The sequence below is a fragment of the Geotrypetes seraphini genome, chromosome 2 (assembly GCF_902459505.1).
Source record: "Geotrypetes seraphini chromosome 2, aGeoSer1.1, whole genome shotgun sequence".
NCBI classification, from domain to species: Eukaryota; Metazoa; Chordata; class Amphibia; order Gymnophiona; family Dermophiidae; genus Geotrypetes; species Geotrypetes seraphini.
In genome coordinates, this window is record NC_047085.1 from 354,123,626 (window position 1) to 354,137,351 (window position 13,726).

The 13,726-nt window shown below is 40.0% G+C and overlaps 1 protein-coding gene across 3 annotated transcripts in view; it reads left to right on the forward strand.

The window, feature by feature from the left end:
- Window positions 1-279: 279 nt before the first annotated feature.
- The window catches only part of TMC2 (transmembrane channel like 2), a 124,614-nt gene continuing 111,167 nt past the window's right edge, over window positions 280-13,726 (forward strand). For all 3 annotated transcript variants that reach the window (XM_033930413.1, XM_033930414.1, XM_033930415.1), the window contains exons 1-2: window positions 280-320; window positions 10,722-10,876. The gene's annotated coding sequence lies outside the window, so the exon portion shown is untranslated. The remainder of the gene's footprint in view (window positions 321-10,721; window positions 10,877-13,726) is intronic.

Sequence of the window (13,726 nt, forward strand, 5' to 3'; positions counted from 1 at the left end):
CTGTTTCCTTACACATCCAGGGCGGGAGGGAGGGGGAGGGATTGTACTATTGTATTACTTTAAATAAGCGTAGGTTATTGAAAGAGTATATACATTTGTGTTATTGATTATTCGATGGGTGGGTGGAATAAAATGATTGATTTTGAATATCTGTAAGTTGAATGTGTTTTTCTTGACTTATTATAGGTTCTGTTAATATTTGAAAATTAATAAAGATTTTAAAAAAATGATTTTTCATTTGTTCAAAATGTGTGTTTTTTTTATTGCAGATGATGAAGATGATGAAGAAGATAGAAATAAAAAACAGATACATGCAAGAAGTAAGTCAAACAAAAAAAAACCAAAATAATGAAAGTGAGGATGATGATGAAGATAAAACACCATATCAAAAAAGAAACGTTAAAAGAAGACCTAACGCAAAAACAAAGGGTGATGAAAGTGAAGTAGACGAAGCAACAAAAAACAAAAAAGGCAGACAGAATAAAGGAGGCAAAAATGGCGCTAATAAGAAGGAAAAGGAAGAAGAAAATAGAGAAAAGCAAAAAGGAAAAGGGCAGAAGAAAGATGATAAGAGCAAGAAGAAAAAAGACAGGTACAATCCTATTCTGCAATTAGACTTTGTTCATTTCAAATTGCATTAGGAATAATTTCACAAACATTTCCCTTTCATATTCAGCAAAAACTATTGTCATAGGATTTGATGTCTAATATTTTACATGGAAAAGTGCTGCAAAAATAATGTGAAATTAATGGCAGATGAGGAAGATAGATGAGCCTGTGGAAGGGGGGGGATAAGCATAGTGTGGTAGTCTAGAAAATGGGTGAAAGTCAAGGGGGGGGATGAGATTGGTGAAGAAAAGAGACAAGTGGGGAATGGGACCAGAAGGTTTAATGAAGTATATAACTTTCCCAATAAATAGAACTACCTCCCAGTATAAACCGTTATTGGGGCTTAGCTATTCTATAAGTTCATATGGCCATTTGAAATCTTTGATGAACAAATCTTTTGAGTTTATAGGAACAAAGCTTTGGAATGATCTTCCAGCTGCACCAAGAAAAGTTTCTTCTTATTGTATCATTAGAAAAATGTTACAAACTTCTTATTTTTAATGATGGTTAAATGAATAATTCTTTATGGACACAATATTTATCTAATTCTTGTTATCCATCTAGAATCTATTATGAAAATAGTGCGGAATATAAATAAATAACAATAGAATATAATATAATAACAATAGGAAATGGAAAGCAGGTAAGCCCCACATGCCCTTGTAGGCGCATTGCCTGGTCTGGTGTTAGCCCAGCAGGAGTTCCCTCTCTGGCAGACTCATTCAGTCCCTGAAAGCCTGGCACCTGACTTCACCAGAGGAAGACTTGTTAGCAGATGCCATTTCTCTCTCTTCCCCCTAGGAAAACCACAGAAACAGGTGTGACAGAGTACAAGTCCGACTGGGCAGTATTTAAAGTTTTATTAATTCATCCTACTCTAAGTTCATAGATCCAATAGCACAATTAAATAGTTAAGGCACTAATTTCCTTGAAGCTTAACCATTGCAAGAACAGCAAAAAATCTCTTATACATTCCTACAGAATATCAGATAATATTTAGATAAGTCTCCATAAATTATTATCAGCTCCACATTTCATTAACTATTATCCTTCCCCTTGTACTCAAGTCTTACTCATGTGAAAGAGTGTAACCAGATTAGTGGGTGCTGAAAATCCTGTGAGGATCTAGTGTCTGGACAATTTGTGGCTCTCCTGTCAGATCCCAAAGTCCCATTCCTCTTGGGAGCTATGGCTTGCTGCTTCTCAGCCACTGAATTCTATTCTGCATGAGCTGCCTAGGGCTATGCACCTTCTCTACCCTACCTGGGGCCATATCATTCAAAATCTTGGTATGTTTTTCTTCCAAGGAAGGGTTTCTGTAATCTCTCGTGGCACACCTGGAATCTCTTTGGCAAATCTTGTGTTCTTACAGATAGCACAATTACTACTACTACTATTTATCATTTCTGTAGTTCTGAAAGGCATACGCAGTGCTGTGCATTCAACATATAATAGATGGTCCCTGCTCAGAAGAGTTTACAATCTAATTAGGACAGATAAATAGAACAAATGGAACAGATAGGGCTTGGGGAATTTATTGCAGAGAATCCAAGTTTCCGAGTTTATTAATATCAAATGTTAGCTAAACGGTTTACAATAAGTTTTATAGAAAAAAAATGTAGCTTAAAATGGATATAAAAGCATAGTAACAGTTTGAAAATAAAAAGGGGAATTTAGACAGGCAGACCCAACATGAGAAGCAGGAAGGAACATTGAGGGGTAAAATTACATTGAGATAAAAAATAAAATAAAAGGGAGGGGGGGAGGGAAAGGTACAAAAGAATGATAAGATGGACATAGGTATCTTAAGGTTAGTAGGAGTTAGGAGTTCAAAGCAATCTTGAAAAGCGGGATTTTAGTTTGGATTTGAATACTGCTGGAGACAGCTTGATGTATAGACTCAGGCAGGCTGTTCCAGTTCTAACTCATAGTAATTCTGACATAAGAACATAAGCAGTGCCTCTGCTGGGTCAGACCAGAGGTCCATCATGCCCAGCAGTCCGCTCACGCGGCAGCCCATCAGGTCCAGGACCTGTATAGTAATCCTCTATCTATACCCTTCTATCCCCTTTTCCTTCAGGAAATTATCTAATCCTATCACACCCTCTGGAAGTGCATTCCAGGTGTCCATCACTCTTTGGGTGAAGAAGAACTGGTTCTGAGTTCATGGGTTATTCTTCAGTATTATTCCAGATTGAAGGGACCCTTCCTCCCTCAGATGGAAAACCAAGAGTCAGATTGAAAGATAGAGAGAAAATGTATGCAAGTTCTATTTTCTGTCTTAGTCTTTTAAAAAAAAAAAAATCTTGAAATCTAGCTATTAGGGTCAGAATCGGTCTCCAGTCAAATGAATACATTCTTGAAATTCATCTGTCTCCTCTCTTTCTCAGTTTTAGATTGACTTTGCTAGTTCTGTGGGTAGCAATAATGATATATCAGCCTATTTCATTTAGAATTCGCTTCAAAATTTTAACACCAGTAACATAGGGGTCCTTTAATTAAGTGCACTAACGATTTAGCATGCGCTAAATGTTAAGATGCTCATAGGAATATAATGGATGTCTTAGCATTTAGCGTGTGCTAAATCGGTTAGGACACCTTAATAAAAGGACCCCATAGTAACATAGTAAATGATGGCAGATAAAGAAAGGCCTGCATGGTCTACCTAGTCAGCCCAACAGTCACATCAAAGCATTATTGGACCGGCAACCCAACAATTCACAAAATATGCTAAACAAGATTTCTATTATTTTTTAATCACTTCTTTTGTTCCCATATTCATCTTCTAGGGTTTTAGATCCACCCAAAAATGTGTTGGTGGTTCCTTTATTTTGACAAATTAGACTAGAATTCCTTAGGGAATAATTTGCCTTTACATCTAGGATTTTAAACATCATTTCAGAAATTTAAGAACTGCTAATATTTTATGTGCGTGTAAGTACTAGGCATGCCCCTCCCAGGTCCATGCCCTTTGTAGTTGCATGGTTTAGATTTTGCACATACATTTTATAGAATTATAAGAGCAGTTATGCTTGTAAACTACTACTGTCAATTAGCAACAATTAAAACCAGTTATAGCCAATAATTGGTTGCTAATATTAGTAAATAACTGCCACTATTCTTGAATTTGCATGTGCAACTTTGCACAATAATTGTTAAGTTGTGCATGCAATTTTCTAGAATCGGTGGGATAATGTTGATATCTTTTTTCTTTTGCAGTTTTGGGATCATGGGGGGAAGACCTGGATCTGAAGCATACAGCAGATTATTTCTTTAACAGTTTCTTCTTTCACTGCCTTTTTAAAACATGTAATTTCTTTCATTTTACTTTTATTTTCCTTGTTATATGTTTTTATTCATTTTATATTTTTAATTTCATGTAATTGGGAAGTTATTAACTGCCTAGATGGTTTTACTGACAGTTGGTATCTAAAATGATTATCAAACCTGAAACTCAAATAATATGGTTGTCCATTAGTGAAAGTTAGCAATTTGTATGCCATGCCTTATGCAGATTTCTTTAGCCTGAGCTCAGGATGTTCAGCAGATGCCTGATCACCCACTAATGGATCACATTATACTGCCCTAGTGTCTTGAAATTAATTAATTTTAGTTCCAGAATTATTCCTTCCTCCATTCCCAAACCCAGAGAGAGTTTCATATGCAAAAGGCAAAAAAGGGAGATTTTTTTGGGGGGGAGAGGGGGGGCGGGGGACGTGAGGAGCAATGAAATCTGCAGTTGCAAAATATTAGAGAGAAAAAAAACATGAAATGGAAGGATTAGTGTCAGAGATAGATGTTGAGACAGCAGAGAGGCAGAGTGAAGAAATAGAAAATGGAAATGAGATCCTGGGAAAGGATTTGGAATGATAGAGACTAGGACCAACCCAACTGCAAAAATAAAATTATCAGACAACAAATTGATTTTTTTTTTTTTTTTAAAGTAAAAAAAAAAAAAAAAGTGTCAGGTTTGAAAATGAGCATTTCTTTGGGTTTTTTTTGTTCGGTTTCATTGCTTACAGAATCTGATTCCTTGGGTTTTCTGTTTAATTTTTGGCTGCTTATTTTTTGTCTAATTTGCTCTCTCATAGCCCCTGATATTTAAACCTACAGCCATCGTTGCTTTACAAAAATTAACAATGGCTTTTTTAAACTTACACATTGGTATGCACATCTTTCTCTTGTGCAAATTCATTGTAGATATCCTGAAAACTCGCCCTGCCTGTGGATCTCGAGGGCCAAAATTGAGTAGCCCTGGCCTTTATTTTTCATGTACAAGATAAGAGATTCTGTGATTAAGTAGGCATCTATGTTTGAATCTGTAGCAGTCCAGCTTGTTCTCTATTCCCAGCTGGAGGTGTACTGGTGTTCTTGAGTATTTGCAGCACTGACTTTTAAAAAATAGGGATGGTGTGGTGTGAGTTCATGGAGTTGGTACTGGCATGGTATGGTAAGCTTCTGTGTAAGGTTTTATTATTACTTCACAAGGCCCAGATTCTGTAATGGGCACCTAATCTAATCTAATCTAATCTAAACCTTAGGTTTGTATACCGCATCATCTCTACATTCGTAAAGCTCGACACGGTTAACAAGAGTTAGGGTAGAAAGGAACTCCAGTGGAGGGAAGAGGCAAAATGAAGAGAAAATTTAGAAGACTAGAATAACCAGAGAGGGAGGAAAAGTTACATTTTTGAGAATAACCAGGTTTTCAGATATTTACGGAAGAGTTGGAGAGAGGTAAGGTTGTTCCAGAGCTGAGTGATTCTGAAAGGGAGGGAAGAACCTAGTTTTCCTACAAGTGAAACGCCTTTTAGAAAGGGAAAGGAAAATTTCAGTTTTTGGGTGGATCTGGCAGAATTGGGGTTAGAAGAGTTCCAAGAAAGATAAATGAAGGGAGGGAGAATACCGTGTAAGATGCATGTCTAAAGTAGGTGATTATTGCATGTCAATCACACTTAGGCACCCATTACAGAATTGTGTGTACTAGAACCTAACTTAAAATCTAAGCACCTGTAATACAGGCCAGGGTTTTGAAGGCCTACATTATAGGCCCCCAAATCCTTTAGAGAATCGTATCTAGCGGCACCTAAGACTTTCTCCACCCATAAACACACCTACTTTGGTGTTAAACCCTGCTAGGAGCCATGTGATAGGTGCCTATCTTTTGTAGCATTACGCCTATGAAAGTAAGTGCCTATCTCCCAATTAGATTTGTTTTTTTTCAATTACGAGCTTGTTAAAACTCATTATTGAAGCTAATTTACTAATTAAGTTGGTGGCTAACTTTAGGCACCTCTTATAGAATTTCCCCCAGTGTCTATAATCAAGAGCAGAGTTTGTGTTAGTGTCACTGATGTAACACCAATATTTGAATGGAATCTTTTTTTGTCTGCTGAATTATAAAGTGAAACATCCTACTTCTTGCTTTGCACCCATTATTGGTGGAGTTTATTGGTTGGTATGAGAATGCTTCATATGAATTTCCATATACTCGATGGGAATGTGCATATGAAATATCCCTCAAATAGAAGAGCACATAGCGAGAAAAATGTAGCTTGAGTTAGGTTTGTTCAAGGACGAAATCTGGGCAAAGCTCAGACAGAATCACAATTTTTTTGCTTGTACTTTATAAAATGTGAGCAACATTTACAACTGTTCCTGAGCAGGCATAAATGGCTGTGGCTTCACTTTAACTACTATTTCTGCCAGTTTGGTGGGCTGATTTTACAAAGACATGTAGACACATTTATGCCTATAAAATCAGCTTGAAATAGATGTCTATTGGCTTTCTCTGTATGATTTGTATTAACAATGTGTGTTAGAATGACAATAAGTATAATGTAAATATACAGTATAATATTAGTTTGGGTGGCCCTAACTGCATGCCATCTGGGTTATAATTAGGACTTTTGATTTTAGAGTGTTTTTTTTTTAAATTCTTTATTCATTTTTGATATCAAATACAAAGTGCAAACACATGAACATTCAAGTAACATACCATATTGCACTCTATTTCAACAGTAAAATATAAAACTATTTTATCCCCCCTTCCCTCCCTCACCCCCCCTCCTCACCCCCCCTCCCCCCCCCCCCCCCCCCCCCACACACACACCTGGATATGTATAATGTTCATAGGGAAATAATAGTAATAACCAATAAACACCACTAAAATACCCTGATGCAAAAAAGGGAAAAAAAAACCCCCAATCAAACAAAACAGTGTTTGTTTTTGTGGCTATTAGAAAAATATCACTTCCCCTAGTACAGAGGTAGGCAATTCCGGTCCTCGAGAGCCAGAGCCAGGTCAGGTTTTCAGGATATCCACAATAAATATGCATGAAATAGATTTGCATCTCAAGGAGGAAGTGCATGCAAATCCATCTCATATATATTCATTGTGGATGTCCTGAAAACCTGACCTAGCTCCAGCTCTCGAGGACCGGAATTGCCTACCCCTGCCCTAGTTACACACTCCCCCTTCCCTAGCATATCCTACTCTCAATTTTGTGCATCTTGTATGGTGACAGTTTCCTGTGGTCAAAAAATCTCTTATTAGCTATAAAATAAACTAAGGGGATCTTTGACTAAGCTGTGTTAAGGATTTTACCGTGAGGTAGACTTTTGATGTGGACTCTTGCTATTATCTACCATACATTAAAGCCTGTGCTAGCTGCTTAACATGGGTCATAGTAGGAACTGGGCATGACTTGAGCGGGTTGGAGGAGTGGCCAGCTATGAACAGGCTAGCTCACTGCTTGGCACCTCATTCTAGCTGTCACAAATATTATTAGCATGGCTGCACTTACCACCAACTCTTAAGTACAGCCGCTCTAAAGGCAGTCTGGTAGCACAACATGGACCTAATGTTGAGGGTCCTTCAATATTTCTGTTTCCATTCCCCTGACTTGATCCCCTCATCTGATCCTCCTCCCCCAATACCCCAATCTGATTATCTCTCCCTCCCACAATATGCTCTAACCCCTTAGCAGACATTCCCCCCCAAATCTTTCCCCAAATCCTCCCAAATCTTCCCTCAGATCCAATCCCTCCAATCCCTCCCAAGTCCAAGCTGCAAGCCTCACTCACATATGCAAAATTAATCCACTGCAACCTCCCCTTGATTCTCCCAGACATGCCGAACGGTGATCCCTTGTAGTCCAGTGAACTTGGATAGGAGTGATCAATCTCCAGTCTTGCCTCATTGCCTTGCCTCATTGGCTCTGACAAACAAAGAGGCCACCATGAACTCCAGCGATAGTCTTGCATATAGCAGCTATCACTATACAGCAATGTTCCCATACAGATGGAATAACTGCATGTGACAAATTCAAAAAAGGCATCTATCCCGAACCACCACACAACAGAAACTATTCAGAATGATTTAACTAGGAAGCAGGGCCGCCATCAGAAATTTCTGGGCCCCTTACTGAGCAATCCTATTGGGCCCCCCACGCACCCCTTCCTCCCTCCCCCAACCCCCCCACCCCTTCTTCCATGGGCCGAATACAAAAAAATATTTTTCTGCTAATGCTCCACCTAAGCCAGTCCCGTAAAATCTTCTCACGTCCATTGGGTGATTTGGCATAGAGGAGATATTCATAAAAAGAACGTCCGTCAAGATCTTTACTCATAGACTGTGCCATTTGCTTTAAATCATCTTCCATCATTAATCCAAATTGCACAATTCTTTCTCTGTCTTTGTCCTGAATGACATCTGGCCACATTACTGGATCCTTCCAGTCAACAAATTTATGAGCAGGAGCGGAGAACGCATTTTTAAACAAATGTAGTTTATCCTTGTACTCCTTATGTAATTTTAATCATCTATTGATATATTTGTATGTTTATTGTTCAAATGGTTTTTATTTATTTCCCCAAATTTATTTTTGTTATACGCACTGAAAATATTTGATATTACGTTTTAAAATCAAAATCTCAATAAACTTGAAAACTTGAAACAAGTGCCCGTGAGATTGTGGGAGGGTTAAATACTCAAAACTTAGAAGAATAACAATTTACTTGAAGTTTTTGCCTACGCCAGCTTTCTGGTATCTTTACATACAGTGGCGTACGTAGTATATGTAACACCCGGGGCCCATCATTTTTTTGGCACTCCCCCCATCCGTTAAAAAAACATGATTTTTAGTAACAAACCACACGTCACACATGAGTACCTAGGAAAAGGCAGCATCTTGCATATTGCAGTGAGCAGTACATCAATACACCCATTGTAAAACTAAACAAGCCAGACCAGCACAGATCAATCCTACACCGTCAATCCTAACAGAAAACCATGTTTTTCGAACACACAGAACACAGAAAACACCTTCGCCTAGTATGGAATATGTCATCACCAAACTAACCCCTCACCCTTTTACAAAACTGTAGTGTGGATTTTAGCCACAGTGGTAACAGCCCTGACGCTCATAGAATTCTGAGCATCAGAGCTGCTACCACCATGGCTGGCGCTAAAAACTGCTCCACAGTTTTGTAAAAGGGGGGATAAAATAGAAATACACAGTTTCAACGCTCTAGCTCAGAGGTGCCCAAACTTTTTGAGCTTGTGAGCTACTTTAAAATGACCAAGTCAAAATGATCTACCAACAATAAAATTAAAAATCACAAAGCACACTATACGCTGAGAAAATGTTTAATTATCATTCCTATTCTGGGTTTTTTTTCAGAGGTCAAGGCAGATGACTCTATGCATTGTCACCTCAGTAACAACCATACAAAATAGACAAAATATACCCTCCATCTTTTTTTATTAATACACAATAGCAGTTTTTAGCGCAGGGAGCTGCGCTGAATGCCCAGGCGTTGCTCTTGACGCTCATAGGCTCCCTGCGCTAAAACCACTATTGCGGTTTAGTAAAAGGGAACCATATTGTAAAATATAGACAGCAGATATAATTCAGAACTGTGCATAATAAGTGAAGGGAAGTTTTCATCTCTCCTGGGAATTTACCCAGTTAACTATTAAGTTATTTGGGCAAATTCCTTTGAAAACTGTGATAATACTGCCTCCACTTTGCTAAATTTAAAATAAAATCATTTTTCCTACCTTGTCTGGTGATTTCATGAGTCTCTGGTTGCACTTTCATCTTCCGACTGTGCATCCAATCTTTCTTCCCTTCTTTCAGCCTGTATGCTTTCCTCTCCTCCACACCTCATTCCCTCCCCCAACTTTTTTCTTCTCTCTTCATGCCCCCCTTTCTTTTTTTCTGTTTCACATCTTTTCCTTCTGTTTCCCTGCCTGCCCCCTTTCTTTCGTTCTCCCTGCCGTTCCCCAAGCCACTGCCGCTGCCGCTGCCATTCGGGGAACAGGCCCCAAAGCCGACGCATGCTCTCCCTGCTTCGGGCCGATCAGTCTTCCTCTCCCGACGTCAATTCTGCCGCCGGAGAGGAAGTTTCCGCCCAGCCAGGCAGCAATTGGCTGGCCTGAACTTCCTCTCCGACTGCAGAATTGACGTCGGGGAGAGGGAAGACTGATCGGCCCGATAGATTAGGATCGCCAAGACAAAGTGAGTCCTGGGTGATCGACTCACTAGCCTTGGCGAGTCCTGGCCGCCCCTGCCTTAGAACACTGCCTAGGACCCTGGGGGAGCCCGGGCCCCCTGTCTTTTCTAGTAGACAGAGATAGTATGCTGAACCACAGGATGATCCCATTTGTGCTCGTGAACATACTGCAGAAGATTTCAGTCACAGCTTTTCAACTCCCCCTTCTCCCCGGTCTCTACTGCCCCCCTTCAGTTTATATCAAAGTTGGAAACATGCCCTTCAAAAGAATACAGGAAAAGGAGGGGTATGGAAAATTCCCCAAACCCGGTATCTGATTCTGCTCAGATGAATGTAAAACACCACTGAAAAAACTGAAGGAACAATGAATTTAAGAAAATACAAGTAAACAAGAAACATAAACAGCCGGAATATTTATATGGTAGTACTGCCCTGATGGCGGCCCTGCTAGGAAGGAGAGTTTTGCAATCATCAATAGCAGGCTTAGCTGTGTTTTATTTAAAGCCTGTCATTTTAAGCCCTGTTTATAAATGACACCTTTGAGCTCTCTATGGTAGTCATTTCATGTGATGTGTTATAATCCCTTTGAAAAGCACTGAAAACATCTGATTCTGACCTCTTCTGATGAGGAATCCCTGACAGAAGAAGACATGGGCAAACTTATGGAACAAGTGGAAGAAAAGAAAAAACTAATATCCAACATGAAGAACAAACATGGAGGATGAAGAAGAAACTGAGAACTGTATAGGTGAGTCCTTAGCCATCATATCCATTTCTCCAGATTATTTCTACATCTTAACACCCTCCCAGCAGGGTGGTTAACTGGACACCAATAACATTTAATAGTGACTCTCTTCTCTGAAAACTGGCCATCAAAGTCTGGACACAGAGTTCAATTATCGCAAGACTATTAAAACCTGTTGAACAGTTGTAGTAACCACAAAGACCTTAGGTAGAAAAAGAATCTCTGACCTGGATCTGGCTTCTCTGTTTAATTAAGGATAGCTATCACCATTTCAAGGTGATGGAAAACAAAGCTCAGATATGCCTCTTTCCTGACTCCTAAATACTTTTGCTTACTATATGAAAGAAAGCCTAACATAAACATTTATTTATTTATATACCACAAAACCTCACAGTTCTATGTGGTAACAAATTAGAAAGAATAAACTGGTACAACAACAACAACAAAAAGTCAGGCTTTCAAAGTTTTTACAAACAGATAGGATTTCAATAACTCCCTAAAATGTAAGTAGGAAGTAGAACTAGTCATAGTTTTGAAAATCATGATTCCCAACTTGCAGCTTGAAATGATAATAATTGATGATATATTTTACGTTGGCTGTCTTTTACAGTTGGAAAGACAAATAAAGCAGAGGGATGCAACAAATGTATTGGTTTAGCAAATGTGAAGTGATCTACAAGATAACTTGGTGCAAGACCATGTAAAAAAAATTTTTTTTTTGTAAATCTTTATTAAATTTCCAAACTACCATAGTGCAAACAAACAATTTCAATATACATAAGTTTTACACGAAATGCACATTAAACTTATAGACATTAATGTACAACTATTCCCCTCCCCTACACACACACTAAATAATCAGAAAAAGTACATACCTACAGAAAACCCCTCCATATATTCCTTGAATGAAATTCCAATGCAAAACCTCCTCCCTCCCACCCACCCTGGATGTGTATGTTTAAGGGTCAATAAAATAAAAATCATGTAATACTCTTATAACAAAGGCAACCAAATAAAAACATATATACTCTGGCCTCAAATGGAAGCCACTGTAGCCTTCGAAATAAGATGTCACACAGCATCGGCTATTAAGAAGGGAGCATGACAATGCTGAAAAGATTTTCCAGGCCTTAATTTCTACAATGTGAAGAGACAATGTGTGATGTCATTGTTGAAGTTCTCATTTTCATACATCTTTACTAATATTGGTTGGGTAATTTTAGAACTGCCTACATCAGTGAAACATATGTGCATTATTTTCACTATTAGGGGCATTTTCAAAACACAAAAATGTCTAAAATTCAGCATTTGAATGTTTGTTTTTCTCTTCAAAACGTCCAAGTCTCTATAATTGAAACAATAACTTACACCCTGGCCTAATTAAACTAGTGCCTACCTCAATGACACCTAGGCACCGCTAGGCATGATTTTATTAGAATGCCTAGCAGTTGATTGACAGCCATATATAGTCTCCAGGACATGGTAGACAGGTGGGTATAGTAGATTTTGGAGGAGTTTCGAAGAGCTCACCATATACTAAAAGGGAGTTATGGTGAAATGTGCATCTGGTATCCTATATGTGAAGTTCATATCAATACTCCTAAGATGCCCCACTGCTCTGTTGACATGTCTGTGGGTCATTCCATTAAAATACTGACCCCTCCCATGTCCAAATGGGCTTGTTTTGGACATTTTGCATTTGGATGTTTCGATTTTCAAAAATTTCCAAAAAAGATTGATGTCCTAAGTCAGTATATCTTGTTGAGCTATTAAAAAAAAAAAAAAATTTACATCTTGCAGTTTTGAAAATGGTCATTTTCCCGATCCAGCTTTTGGAAGTCATTGCAGAAACATCCAAAGTTGGACTTAGGTGTCCTATCGAAAATGCCTCACCACTTGTTCAAAAGGTGCCTATATCAGCATGCCTTGCAGATGTAGATGCCTAAGTTAACAAATATACTCATATGTAAATCGCCCTGAATATAACGTCCAAGGTATCATTTCCTTCCCCTCCCCCCTGCTATAGGAGGGGCCTCAGGCCCTTGGGCCAATCAGGCCCTAGGATCCTGTGGGTTGGGCAGTGGAGGGGCGGGCCCACCTCATTTGGGCAGAGGCGGGCCTGCTGGCTGGACGGTGCGAGTTGCCGTCCGGTCAAATTGGAGATAAGCCCAAGGAGGGGTTCCGGGGTGGGGGCTTTTGTTGGGGGGGATCTGGCAGGAGGGGTTGGGTACCCTCCTGCTGGCGATCTTAGGGGGGCCGTTGGGGGGGGTCTGGAAGGAGGAGTTGGGCACCCCCCACCGGCAATCTTTGGAGGGAGGGTCGTTGGGATTTCCAGCAGGAGGGGTTGGGTACCCTCCTCCAGTGATCTTGGGGGGGCGGGGTTCTGTTGGCAGGAGGGGTTGGGCACCTCCTGACAGCGATATTAGGGGGGCCATTAGGGGGTCCAGCAGAAGGAGTAGGGTACCCTCCTGCAGGCGATCTTTGGAGGGGGGGCCATTGGGGGGCCGGCAGGAGGGGTTGGGTACCCTCCTGCCACAATCGTTGGGGGGGGGGTTGGGGAGGGGAGACTGGCGGCTGTAGCCATGTCCACTATACTAATCACAGCAGGGAGATCCTTGCCACGATTAGGTATAGTGGCCGCATCTACTTACCATGTAGGCCAGCATTTTACTAGCCTACATTGTAAGCATCTCCCGCTCTGCTAGGAAGACCCGTAGGACCACCTAGGTTCACTTAAGGCTACCGCCCTAGCTTTAGGCGAGCTTAGGCGGGCTTGTGGGACTCTCTAGGCTCCCTGGAGGTGCCTTCAATATAGGCGGCCTGCCTGGGGAGCATTTTTTTTTTTTTTTTTTT